The following is a 15,114-nucleotide window of genomic DNA, read 5'->3' as shown; positions in this document are numbered from 1 at the left end:
TCTGTCTTGCTGCCACACGATCAAAGGTTACACTCATTTCAAAGTAGAGATTGGTTTCTAATTGGATAATAACCAGTGTCTTATATGTTGTTTTCCTCACCTGGGTTCAGATATTTTGGAAGAGATTCAGTTTTTTTAATGTTTTTATGCACACACTTCTGTCAGTCTTTACGACAATGCAAAAAATAAAATGATAAATAATGGAGAAAACAAAAAGTTAAAATCGGCAGACATTTGCATGGGTCCAGCAGCTAGTTATTGCCAGAATTCAAGATAAACGAGTAATTTGATAATGATTCAGAGATATTTCCAGCCCAAATCAATTACAAGAAGGAGAGAGTTTAAACTCGATTATTACTTGCAAAAGAAATTCATATTTCATATATACTTTTATTTGTGGAGATAGACATATTCTTTATTTTCTCTGTACATAATCCTTATGCTCTTCTAGAAAAATTATATGAACATTCAAAATGAATTGAATAATTGTTAATGGTAGCTGTAACTAGTTACTAAAGTCGTGTTTCATACAACCCAAGATTACAATGACATTGAAAATTAAGCATTTATTTTTCTTTCACCTGTTTGTGGTTGGGCTATGATAGGGTTGATTGAGGCTGGGCGTGCATGCACTTGACTGCAGACTACGTACAGATTCAGCTCAGATCTCTTTATAGATTTCATTCTTAGAGGACCAGGCTACATGGTATATGATCTTTTATACCAGAGGTAACAGCTAGCAGAAATGGGTTTCTTATTGTCTGGTCTCTGAATTCACAAGATATCACATTCCCACTCACATTATATTGTGAAAACAAGTGATCACATCCTTACGTTATATTGTGAAAACAAATCACATGGGCCAACTTCTCATGGTTGTCTGTAGAGTATACTCTTTTCAAAGTGGTCAGAGGGAAGAAATGTAGATTCACTGAAAATAACCTAATCTAACATTGTAGCCATAGGGATTTTTTTTATTACATTTCATGAGATAGATAAGCTTGTAACAGAAAATTACTGGGAAATAGATTTAAAATTTAGTACTCTCTTCCCTTCCCATCTGGATTTTTGGCTTCTGTGCCCAAAATCCTTGTCAAGCAGTTTTGTACAGTGCCAAACATGGGGGTATAGATGCTTTCACCATGGTCCTTGATCAAATAAGGTATAAGCAGAATGAAATAAAGTCTAAGGACATTGACAGTGAAACTGGTCACTTTATGTAATTTCTAAGTGCACACTCTTAGCCCTGGGGCTCAGTTACAGAACTGCTCTGGCTCAGGTTCCTCTGAAGGAAAATATGATAAAAAGAGGATCTTATTCATAGTTACTTGAAGATTATTTGAACAGTACTTCTTGGCCCATAAGTATTCACTATCTCTCAGGTATTTCGGCTTAAGATCTTGATGATTTTTTGCCATCACCTGTGTTGTGATAATCTGAATTATAACACTTTCATAGGCTGTTCTGAGGAACAAATAATAATAAATAATATAATGCCTACAGATCCTTAAAATAAAGCCCAAGCACATGAAGGTCTTGCTGTCTGTGATCTCTTCATATTTTGCTTTTCCCAATGTTCAATAAAGGCCATTTTCCAATAAAACCAAAGCTCTATAATTGTCTTCTTCTTTCCAGCCAGTGAAAGAGCCAGGCACCAGAAATGTAATTTGACAATGATTTTGATCACATGCATTAAAGAAATTTGCACTTAAAAAAGATGAGAAATTCAATATGCATCATGTATGTGCACTAGAGTAATTTTTTTCTGTATATGTGTTTCCTGTTTTGAAATCAAGTTGCAGGGGCGCCTGGGTGGCGCAGTCGGTTAAGCGTCCGACTTCAGCCAGGTCACGATCTCGCGGTCCGTGAGTTCGAGCCCCGCGTCAGGCTCTGGGCTGATGGCTCGGAGCCTGGAGCCTATTTCCGATTCTGTGTCTCCCTCTCTCTCTGCCCCTCCCCCGTTCATGCTCTGTCTCTCTCTGTCCCAAAAATAAATAAAAAAAAAAAAAAAAAAAAAGAAATCAAGTTGCAATTACTGTTGTTTCCCTTATTTGTCAAGAACCCCAGTCTCCTCACAAAGTGTGTTATCTGGGCATATGCAAAGACTGTCTCTTTTGGAATTGAAGAATTTGAAAGGGATTGTTAAACTGTGACATGCTAACCTGTTTGATTCCTAGATTCGGGGATCCTTCAGGGTCCAAGGGGAAGAAGGGACCGAAATGTCCTTTCCCTTCCAATGTTGGAGTATCCCATCCACACATATGCATCTATTACCACTAAGAATGGAGAAATTTAAGAGATGCTGCTAAATACATTCTAATGTAGAACACCTCCCATTTTCTTCCAAAGCATGTTTAACATGTCTAAATACATACAAAAACAGTGCCTAAATTATTACCTGTACCCATAAGAAACCATGGGAATTATTCTTGAGCTTGGGTTAGGGGATCTACAAAAACCACTGGCGATATATAAGTATGGAACATTATTAGGGAGCTGCTAATCAAGAATAGATTGAGAATAGAAAGAGTCACAGAGAAGTCAGGGATATAAAGATCAAATTGGTAATTTTCTCTGTGTCTACCTTTGGGAGAATATCCATAGGTATCGAACATAATGGACTTGTTATTTTGGATGCCAGAATTAATTACCCATTTAGTAATAAATTCAGAGGATGATGGTGCCCTTTTAAAAGCGACTTTTGTTGGAACAGAGCAGAAAATGTATTCTTTGCAGGCAGCCATTGCCAAGGAGAATGCAGGAAGGACTGAGCTGTGTATCCCTAATCTCTTGCACCAAAGGTACTAATCTGAAAATTCTGTTTTCTGGTAATTAATGCATGTAGTTGGAGAGAAAACTAGAGGGGCACCTGGGTGGCTCAGTCGGTTTAGTGTCTGACACTTGATTTTGGCTCAGTTCACTATCTCATGGATCATGATATCGAGTAGCTCGTCAGGCTCTGCGCTGACAGCACAGGGCCTGCTTGGGATTCTCTCTCTCTTCCTTTCTCTCTCTCCCTCTCCCTCTGCCTCTCCCCCTTCCAGCATAAATATATTCATTTTAAAAAATAACCCTTGATAACAAATTCACTTTGCCATCATATTTCAAACATATTTTCACTTTTTTTGACTTCCAATTCATCCATCTCTCTTAGGTCACTTGGTTTGCCATTATTAGAAACAGTTAAATATATACCTTTATATCATAAAAAGTAAATTCTAACTACCCATATTGTTTTGAGTAATTTTGAGTGTGTTGTCTTTTATACTGCTAGGCATAGACCTTCATTAGTGATAAATGCCAAAAATGGGTACCCACATTGCTACATGCAACAAAGAACATTATCAATTATGTAATGAAAAGCATAAATGTGTACAAATACAGGAATAATAGATATAAGACATTCAACTTCAGAAGACATTAGTGAATTTTACATTATTTGGCATCATTAATGAATGTTTTGTTCGAATCCTACCTATACATAGAAAGAAACAGTGAAGCAAAATGAGGAGATAGAAGACTATGTTCCAAATGCCAGAATAAGATAAAATCTCAGAAAAAGATTGAAATAACATGGAGATAAGCAACATACCTGATAACCAGTTCAAAGGAAGGATCATAAACATGTTCACCAAATCCAAGAAAAGGGTAGATGAACACAGTGAGAACTTCAACAAAGAAATGGAAAATAGAAAAAAGAACCAATCAGACTTGAAGAGTACAATGATGGAAGTTTAAAAATACACTAGAATGAATCTATAACAGATTAGGTGATGCAGAAAAGATCATCTACCTGGAAGACAAGGTAGTAGAAATCATGCAAACAGAACAACAACAAAGAATTAATTATATTATATTTTATTTTTATTTACTTTTATTGTTTAGAGAGAAAAAGAATGCATGAATAGGCAGAGGGACAGGTGTGAGAGAGAGAGAGAGAGAGAGAGGAAGAGAATCTGAAACAGGTTCCATGCTCGGTGCAGAGCCAGATGTGGGGCTCGATCCCTTGACACTGGGATCAGGACCTGAGCTCACATCACGAGTTAGAGTCTCAACTGACTGAGCTACCCCAGTGCCTCAATTCTACAAAACTTTTAAAGTGAGTTAATACATCTTCTTCTTAAATTAGTCAAAACTGATGACAGTGGAAAGTTTCCAAATCCATTCCATATAGACAGCATTACCCTGAAATCAAAACCAAACAAGGACACAACACAAACACACACAAACACACACACACACACACACACACACACCACATTATACGCCAATATCCCTGATCAACATGCAACAATCCTCACCCAAATATTAACAAACTGAATTCCACAATACAAGAAAAGGATCTTACACCATGATTACATGGGTTTATTCCACTTATGCAAGGATGGTTCAAGACCTGCAAACCCATCAACTTGACACACCACATTAACTGACTGAAAATCAAACTCATATGATAATTTCAATAGATGCAGAGAAAGCACTTGACAAAATTCAACATTTATTTATAATAAATACTTCACAGAATGTGTGTGGGGAAGGAATGTCCCACCATATAATAAAGTTCATATCTTACAAACCTACAACTAACATCATCTGCAACAGTGAAAAGCCAAAAGCTTTTCCTTTCACATCAGGATCAAGATGAGAAAGTCCACTCTTACAGCATTTATTCAACTTTTATTCGATACTGGAGGTCCTAGACACAGAAATCAGAGAAGAATAAATAAAAGACACCCATGCTGATAAAGAAAGTACTAAGCAGTCACTATTTGCAGATGACATAATTCTCTAGAAAAAAAAATATACTGAGACACTACACCAAAGAAACATATTAGAACTAATAAATGAAATCAGTTAAATTGCAGGATACAAAATAAAGAGAAATCTGTTGCACTTCTATACAGTAGTAACAAACTATGAGAAAGTGAAATTAAAACAATCACATTTATAATTGCATTTATAAGAATCAATTACCAAAGAATATTTTAACCAAGGAGGTGAAATTCTTACACGCTGAAAGTTTAAGCTATTGTTAGAAGAAATTTGAGGATGACACAAAGAAATAACTAAGAAGATATATACTGTGCTTATGGAATGGAAGATATGATATTGTGAAAATATCCATATTATGCAAAATGATGTATAGATTCAATGTAATCATTATGAAAATACTAATGGCATTTTTATAGAACGAGAATAAATACCTCAAAGTTTGTATGGAACCACAAGAAACTCTGAATACCCAAAGCAATCATCATAAAGAGGAACAAAACTGGAAGAAACATATTTCAAAATCTACTACAAAGCTCTAGCAATCCAAGCAGTATGGGACAACAATAGACACATAGATCAAAGGAATGGAGTAAAAAGCCCAGAAATAAATCTGTGTGTATGTGATCAATTAAATGTGACAAGAAGGCAAGAAGGGACACAAGGGAAAAGAGAGTCTTCAGTAAATGGTGTTTATAAAACTGGAAAAATATGTGTTAAAGAATCAAACTTGACTACTTGCTTATACCAAACCCAAAAGAAACCTAAAATGAATTAAAGATGTAGGGGTAAGACCAGAAACAATAACTCCTAAAGAAAGCATAGGCAATAAACTCATGGAGATAGTTCTCATCATTATTCTTTTGGTTCTGTTTTCATAGAGAATGGCAGCAAAATAAAAAATAAACAATATGACAAACCACAAGGCATTTGCCCAGCCAAGGAAACTGTCAACAAAACAAAAAGGTAACCTACTGAATGGGAGATGATATTTGCCAATGATATATTGGACAAGGGGTTAATATCCAAAATATATGAAGAATTCCTACATCTTAACACAAAAGGAATATAAACACATGATTAAAAAATGGACCAAGGACCTGAATAGATATTTCCTAAAAGAAGACATGCAGATCACCAACAGACATGTGAAAAGATGCTCAGTATCACTTATCATCAGGAAAATTAAATCAAAACCATAATGAGATAGCACCTCACACATGTCTGAATCAAAAACACATGAAATAACAAATATTGGTGTGAATGTGGAGAAAGGGAATCGTACGGACTGTTGGTGGGATTTTAAATTGATATAGTCACAATGGGTAACAATATGGAGGTTCCTCAAAAACTTTTCTCATTTTTTGACACCGTTGATGGACCAAGAGGGTTTTATGCTAAATGAAATGAAGCAGACAGAGAAAAGCAAATACCATATGATTTACCTAATGATGTCTAATCAAAAACAAAGAAACAGACAAATAAACAGACAAAATAAATAGACTCATATACAGAGACACCAAAGCTGTTGATTTCTGTAGGGGGGTGGGGACAAGGGATGGTTGAAAGAAAGTAAGTGGCACAAACTTTCAGCTGTAAAATAAATAATTCACAGGAATGTAAATTGTTGTAGACTCTGGGTCTGAAGTTCTCTCTTTTCTAACAAGAGAGGGGGACACAGGATGGAAAATGAGAGATGGCTAATGTCCAGGAAAACACAAGAGCTCCGAATAAGGGTCCTTGCCCCATTTTTGTTACAATCAGAAGGCTTACAAACATGGTGACGGATGTGCACAAAGAGACAATGAATCTGGGAACATTAACTTGTGGACGTGAGGGAAAGGGGTTCTTGAAGATATTTGGGGTTAGGGGTTTGGGTTAAAACAAAACAAAATCTGGGCGCCTGGCAGTCGGGAGGAAGGTTGTTTACAGCGGACATGAGGCATCACCTCTGTATATCTTAGCTAGTCTAGGGGATGAGGCAGGTAGGGGAAATACCCTCAGAGTTAACAAGGCACCTTTTTTTTTTTGTTAATCATCTCTGCTCTGGGCTGCTTCACCTGGAGCACTGCGAGCTATAGCCCAACTTACCTGTTTACCTAACTTGGCCCTTTCTTCTTGTGAAAGCATCTTTCTGCTCTAGTACTAAATTGGGGGTGTTTCCACCCTGAATATCTAATCTTGTTTATTTCATATACCTACGTTCTATATTGGTGCCTTTGCCCCTCCCTATTTTGGGGCCTTTGCCCCTCCCTCTCTATTCCGGGGGCTCTGCACCCCCTCTCTATTCTGGGTTGCCTTTGCACCTCCCTATTCATGGTTGCCTTGTCTTGTTTACCCAAAATCACGTGAGAGGGTCCTTTGGCTTTGTATTTCTTTATGCCTTGTTAACCCATTGGTGTAAGCCCAGGGGATTCCTAAGCTTATTTCCCACAGTAAATTACAACATAGAGAATATAGTCAATACTATTATATTAATTTTGTATGGTGATGGGTGATCATGCTGATTTATCACGATGATGATAGCATAATGTGTATAAATGATGAATGATTATGTCTACACCTGAACTTAATGTAATATCACATGTTAACTATACAGCATGAAAAATAAATACATGAAAATGAAAATAGTATTGTCAACCCATTTTACAAAGAACAAAACAAAACAGAACTACAGACCAAAGAAACATACAGGTAAATATGCCCAAAATTATTAGCATATCAAATCCAACAATGGCAAAAAGCAAAAGAATTCCATTGATGCAAAGTAGGTAATTTAGATATAAAGTTTTATTGCTTGGATGTTCATGTTATTTAATTGTCTTTTAAAAGTATTTTCTCTGCCCTGCCCCAGTATTTTGAGTTAAGTGAAATAGTTAAACATTCATTAATTTTTCGCCTACATAGTAAGACTTAGGCTTTTTTTATTTATAACAAATATTCTTATTTAAATACAGACACCTAGTTACCATTGGACAATGAATAAGTAAATAGCATGAATAATTATTTAATATTCAAATCTCTGGCATGGTGCTGCTGCTCAATATTATTTTATGTTTTATCCTTCCCACAGGCATTTATTTTTTCCAGCAGAAGCTTCAATAACTTATTTACATACATTACAAATAGAATGTAGATATATTAAAAACAAAGGTAGAAAAATTGATCAGATAAATCCAGAAATTGATGTCTTTATGGCAGTTAAAAAAAATTGAAAATGTAGTCATTCTTCACTATTAGTGTCAAATATAATTAAATACCTGTGGACAGGTTGATGATTTTAGAATATTTTCAGTATAATAGAAATGACACATCAAGGGCATAAGAAAAAGAAGCATACAATATGTAGATGTAGCAACCTTGCCTAAAAATAAAACTTAAACATCAAAGATGTTTTACACAAGGCCTACCTAAATGCTCAGTGTTTGTCATGCAGGTGGAAACAAGGGAACAACCTGGGGGTCAAGTCTCTGACCCCAATGTCTTGTGGAACATAAAATTTGTCAGAGGCCTTTGCTGAGGCACAAACTAAATGACACACCGCAAGCTCAAAGCTTCTGGAGGTGTGTGATGAGATAAAGTGTCTTCAAAATAGCCCAAGGGTAAGAATTTCCTGTTCAAATTTGAAGTGACGCATTGATGTGAAATCTACTTTTTCCACTATTGCCTCACTCGGAGGTCCCACGGGGCCAGCAGTCTGTGAAGGCCACAGATATTTTCTGTTTACAAGAGGAACCTGGTTCCCTCTGGACGATGCGTGACTGGCCAACAGAAGGTATGTGTCACCACGGTCCTGCCTTTCTAGTAGTCACCCCAGTGATTGGGAGATTATAAATGCTGGTGGGATGCACCTGAGGCACAGCTAATATACAATGAAATCACAGAGAACATTGGTATCTGTATTCCAACAATTCAGGGTAACAAACAAGAATGAGCATGAAATATATCAGAGATCTGAAAATATTCAAATTCTTACCTGTAGAGAAGTCGTGAAGAGCATATGCATATGCAAAATTGGGTTTGCATGTCAATAGAATTTCAGGTGCGGTCACATAAGCATCATGACACAGGACACTTAATTTGGATTTGGCATCAATTGTCATCAAGGATGTGTTACACATTATTCAATGTTTACCCAGCCTTCAAAAATAGATTCTTAAAATGAATCCGTTATATCTTTATGATATATCTTTATGACCTTTATGGTCAAATGTAATGCCTCACACATTCACTTCGATAAAAGAAAGCAGTTTGATTTTTCATAAAATGCAAGTGAGGTACTCTCTGTAAAATGTTATTTTAAACTTAACTGTAAAGAATCCAAAGAATTTTTATAAAATTGAACAAAACTTGGCCAAGAAAGTTACTCAATACTGAAAGACACTCCTGTGTGATGAATTATCTTCCATGGTCTAACGATGTGAATCAGTAATGATGAATGGTTATGGTGTTAAAAAAATAAAATAACTAATATATTATTGAGACTCTACAACAGAGAGATTGAGTTTAACTGCTTTATATGCATTATATTTTACATATTTTATTTCCTATTTTAGATTAGTAAACCAGATAGCTAGACAGGAAATAATTTTTAAAGGTGGTACTTTGTACTTGGAGAGACAGGAGTAATTCCAGAGTTCACTGACTGCACAGCTCCTTGACTGAAGTCTGAAATTACATTTCTGTGATTTATTAGCATAACTATACACCTAGAGCTGCCATCACTGCTTTTGAAAACATAGAACTTTCTAGAAGCTTGTGACAAATGTGTGCTTTCATAAATGATCTACCCTTTTATTTATCATTTTATTTATATATTTTTTTTTTTGCATTTTTCTAAATTTTATTTTTTTATTTTTTTATTTTTTAATATATGAAATTTACTGTCAAATTGGTTTCCATCAACACCCAGTGCTCATCCCAAAAGGTGCCCTCCTCAATACCCATCACCCACCCTGCCCTCCCTCCCACCCTGCCCTCCCTCCCACCCCCCATCAACCCTCAGTTTGTTCTCAGTTTTTTGTTTGTTTTTTTTTTTTGTTTTTGTTTTTTTTTTCAACGTTTTTTATTTATTTTTGGGACAGAGAGAGACAGAGCATGAACAGGGGAGGGGCAGAGAGAGAGGGAGACACAGAATCGGAAACAGGCTCCAGGCTCCGAGCCATCAGCCCAGAGCCTGACGCGGGGCTCGAACTCACAGACCGCGAGATCGTGACCTGGCTGAAGTCGGACGCTTAACCGACTGCGCCACCCAGGCGCCCCTGTTCTCAGTTTTTAACAGTCTCTAATGCTTTGGCTCTCTCCCACTCTAACCTCTTTTTTTTTTTTTTTTTTCCTTCCCCTCCCCCATGGGTTTCTGTTATGTTTCTCAGGATCCACATAAGAGTGAAACCATATGGTATCTGTCTTTCTCTGTATGGCTTATTTCACTTAGCATTACACTCTCCAGTTCCATCCATGTTGCTACAAAAGGCCATATTTCATTTTTTCTCATTGCCACGTAGTATTCCATTGTGTATATAAACCACAATTTCTTTATCCATTCATCAGTTGATGGACATTTAGGCTCTTTCCATAATTTGGCTATTGTTGAGAGTGCCGCTATAAACATTGGGGTACAGGTGCCCCTATGCATCAGTACTCCTGTATCCCTTGGATAAATTCCTAGCAGTGCTATTGCTGGGTCATAGGGTAGGTCTATTTTTAATTTTCTGAGGAACCTCCACACTGCTTTCCAGAGCGGCTGCACCAATTTGCATTCCCACCAACAGTGCAAGAGGGTTCCTGTTTCTCCACATCCTCTCCAGCATCTATAGTCTCCTGATTTCTTCATTTTGGCCACTCTGACTGGCGTGAGGTGGTATCTGAGTGTGGTTTTGATTTGTATTTCCCTGATAAGGAGCGACGTTGAACATCTTTTCATGTGCCTGTTGGCCATCCGGATGTCTTCTTTAGAGAAGTGTCTATTCATGTTTTCTGCCCATTTCTTCACTGGGTTATTTGTTTTTCTGGTGTGGAGTTTGATGAGCTCTTTATAGATTTTGGATACTAGCCCTTTGTCCGATATGTCATTTGCAAATATCTTTTCCCATTCCGTTGGTTGCCTTTTAGTTTTGTTGGTTGTTTCCTTTGCTGTGCAGAAGCTTTTTATCTTCATAAGGTCCCAGTAATTCACTTTTGCTTTTAATTCCCTTGCCTTTGGGGATGTGCCGAGTAAGAGATTGCTACGGCTGAGGTCAGAGAGGTCTTTTCCTGCTTTCTCCTCTAAGGTTTTGATGGTTTCCTGTCTCACATTCAGGTCCTTTATCCATTTTGAGTTTATTTTTGTGAATGGTGTGAGAAAGTGGTCTAGTTTCAACCTTCTGCATGTTGCTGTCCAGTTCTCCCAGCACCATTTGTTAAAGAGACTGTCTTTTTTCCATTGGATGTTCTTTCCTGCTTTGTCAAAGATGAGTTGGCCATACGTTTGTGGGTCTAGTTCTGGGGTTTCTATTCTATTCCATTGGTCTATGTGTCTGTTTTTATGCCAATACCATGCTGTCTTGATGATGACAGCTTTGTAGTAGAGGCTAAAGTCTGGGATTGTGATGCCTCCTGCTTTGGTCTTCTTCTTCAAAATTACTTTGGCTATTCGGGGCCTTTTGTGGTTCCATATGAATTTTAGGATTGCTTGTTCTAGTTTCGAGAAGAATGCTGGTGCAATTTTGATAGGGATTGCATTGAATGTGTAGATAGCTTTGGGTAGTATTGACATTTTGACAATATTTATTCTTCCAATCCATGAGCAGGGAATGTCTTTCCATTTCTTTATATCTTCTTCAATTACCTGCATAAGCTTTCTATAGTTTTCAGCATACAGATCTTTTACATCTTTGGTTAGATTTATTCCTAGGTATTTTATGCTTCTTGGTGCAATTGTGAATGGGATCAGTTTCTTCATTTGTCTTTCTGTTGCTTCATTGTTAGTGTATAAGAATGCAACTGATTTCTGCACGTTGATTTTGTATCCTGCAACTTTGCTGAATTCATGTATCAGTTCTAGCAGACTTTTGGTGGAGTCTATCGGATTTTCCATGTATAATATCATGTCATCTGCAAAAAGCGAAAGCTTGACTTCATCTTTGCCAATTTTGATGCCTTTGATTTCCTTTTGTTGTCTGATTGCTGATGCTAGAACTTCCAGCACTATATTAAACAGCAGCGGTGAGAGTGGGCATCCCTGTCGTGTTCCTGATCTCAGGGAAAAAGCTCTCAGTTTTTCCCCGTTGAGGATGATGTTAGCTGTGGGCTTTTCATAAATGGCCTTTATGATCTTTAAGTATGTTCCTTCTATCCCGACTTTCTCAAGGGTTTTTATTAAGAAAGGGTGCTGGATTTTGTCAAAGGCCTTTTCTGCATCGATTGACAGGATCATATGGTTCTTCTCTTTTTTTTTTGTTAATGTGATGTATCACGATCGATTTGCGAATGTTGAACCAGCCCTGCATCCCAGGAATGAATCCCACTTGATCATGGTGAATAATTCTTTTTATATGCTGTTGAATTCGATTTGCTAGTATCTTATTAAGAATTTTTGCATCCATATTCATCAGGGATATTGGCCTGTAGTTCTCTTTTTTTACTGGGTCTCTGTCTGGTTTAGGAATCAAAGTAATACTGGCTTCATAGAATGAGTCTGGAAGTTTTCCTTCCCTTTCTATTTCTTGGAATAGCTTGAGAAGGATAGGTATTATCTCTGCTTTAAATGTCTGGTAGAACTCCCCTGGGAAGCCATCTGGTCCTGGACTCTTATTTGTTGGGAGATTTTTGATAACCGATTCAATTTCTTCGCTGGTTATGGGTCTGTTCAAGCTTTCTATTTCCTCCTGATTGAGTTTTGGAAGAGTGTGGGTGTTTAGAAATTTGTCCATTTCTTCCAGGTTGTCCAATTTGCTGGCATATAATTTTTCATAGTATTCCCTGATAATTGTTTGTATCTCTGAGGGATTGGTTGTAATCATTCCATTTTCATTCATGATTTTATCTATTTGGGTCGTCTCCCTTTTCTTTTTGAGAAGCCTGGCTAGAGGTTTGTCAATTTTGTTTATTTTTTCAAAAAACCAACTCTTGGTTTCGTTGATCTGCTCTACAGTTTTTTTAGATTCTATATTGTTTATTTCTGCTCTGATCTTTATTATTTCTCTTCTTCTGCTGGGTTTAGGCTGCCTTTGCTGTTCTGCTTCTATTTCCTTTAGGTGTGCTGTTAGATTTTGTATTTGGGATTTTTCTTGTTTCTTGAGATAGGCCTGGATTGCAATGTATTTTCCTCTCAGGACTGCCTTCGCTGCATCCCAAAGCGTTTGGATTGTTGTATTTTCATTTTCGTTTGTTTCCATATATGTTTTAATTTCTTCTCTAATTGCCTGGTTGACCCACTCATTCATTAGTAGGGTGTTCTTTAACCTCCATGCTTTTGGAGGTTTTCCAGACTTTTTCCTGTGGTTGATTTCAAGCTTCATAGCATTGTGGTCTGAAAGTATGCATGGTATAATTTCAATTCTTGTAAACTTATGAAGGGCTGTTTTGTGACCCAGTATATGATCTATCTTGGAGAATGTTCCATGTGCACTCGAGAAGAAAGTATATTCTGTTGCTTTGGGATGCAGAGTTCTAAATATATCTGTCAAGTCCATCTGATCCAATGTATCATTCAGGGCCCTTGTTTCTTTTTTTTTTTTTTTTTTTTTTTTTTTTTTATTTTTTAATATATGAAATTTACTGTCAAATTGGTTTCCATACAACACCCAGTGCTCATCCCAAAAGGGGGCCCTTGTTTCTTTATTGACTGTGTGTCTAGATGATCTATCCATTTCTGTAAGTGGGGTGTTAAAGTCCCCTGCAATGACCACATTCTTATCAATAAGGTTGCTTATGTTTATGAGTTAATTGTTTTATATATCTGGGGGCTCGGGTATTTGGCGCATAGACATTTATAATAGTTAGCTCTTCCTGGTGGATAGACCCTGTGATTATTATATAATGCCCTTCTTCATCTCTTGTTACAGCCTTTAATTTAAAGTCTAGTTTGTCTGATATAAGTATGGCTACTCCAGCTTTCTTTTGGCTTCCAGGGGCATGATAAATAGTTCTCCATCCCCTCACTCTCAATCTAAAGGTGTCCTCAGATCTAAAATGAGTCTCTTGTAGACAGCAAATAGATGGGTCTTGTTTTTTTATCCATTCTGATACCCTATGTCTTTTGGTTGGCACATTTAATCCATTTACATTCAGTGTTATTATAGAAAGATATGGGTTTAGAGTCATTGTGATGTCTGTATGTTTTATGCTTGTAGTGATGTCTCTGGTACTTTGTCTCACAGGATCCCCCTTAGGATCTCTTGTAGGGCTGGTTTCGTGGTGACAAATTCCTTCAGTTTTTGTTTGTTTGGGAAGACCTTTATCTCTCCTTCTATTCTAAATGACAGACTTGCTGGATAAAGGATTCTCGGCTGCATATTTTTTCTGTTTAGCACACTGTAGATATCGTGCCAAGCCTTTCTGGCCTGCCAAGTTTCAAAGGAGAGATCAGTCACGAGTCTTATAGGTCTCCCTTTATATGTGAGGGCACGTTTATCCCTTGCTGCTTTCAGAATTTTCTCTTTATCCTTGTATTTTGCCAGTTTCGCTATGATATGTCGTGCAGAAGATCGATTCAAGTTATGTCTGAAGGGAGTTCTCTGTGCCTCTTGGATTTCAGTGCCTTTTTCCTTCCCCAGTTCAGGGAAGTTCTCAGCTATAATTTGTTCAAGTACCCCTTCAGCACCCTTCCCTCTCTCTTCCTCCTCTGGGATACCAATTATGCGTATATTATTTTTTTTTAGTGTATCACTTAGTTCTCTAATTTTCCCCTCATACTCCTGGATTTTTTTATCTCTCTTTCTTTCAGCTTCCTCTTTCTCCATAACTTTATCTTCTAGTTCACCTATTCTCTCCTCTGCCTCTTCAAGCCGAGCCATCGTGGATTCCATTTTGTTTTGCAATTCGTTTAAAGCGTTTTTCAACTCATCATGACTGTTCCTTAGTCCCTCGATCTTTGTGGCAAGAGATTCTCTGCTGTCCTGTATACTGTTTTCAAGCCCAGCGATTAATTTTATGACTATTATTCTAAATTCACTTTCTGTTATATTATTTAAATCCTTTTTGATCAGTTCATTAGCTGTTGTTATTTCCTGGAGATTCTTCTGAGGGGAATTCTTCCGTTTGGTCATTTTGGAGAGTCCCTGGAGTGGTGAGGACCTGCAGTGCACTTCCCCTGTGCTGTGGTGTATAACTGGAGTTAGTGGGCGGGGCCGCAGTCCGACCCGA

This window comes from Panthera onca, chromosome B4 (assembly GCF_046562875.1).
Source record: "Panthera onca isolate mPanOnc1 chromosome B4, mPanOnc1 haplotype 2, whole genome shotgun sequence".
Classification (NCBI taxonomy): domain Eukaryota; kingdom Metazoa; phylum Chordata; class Mammalia; order Carnivora; family Felidae; genus Panthera; species Panthera onca.
This window is presented reverse-complemented; position numbering follows the sequence as displayed.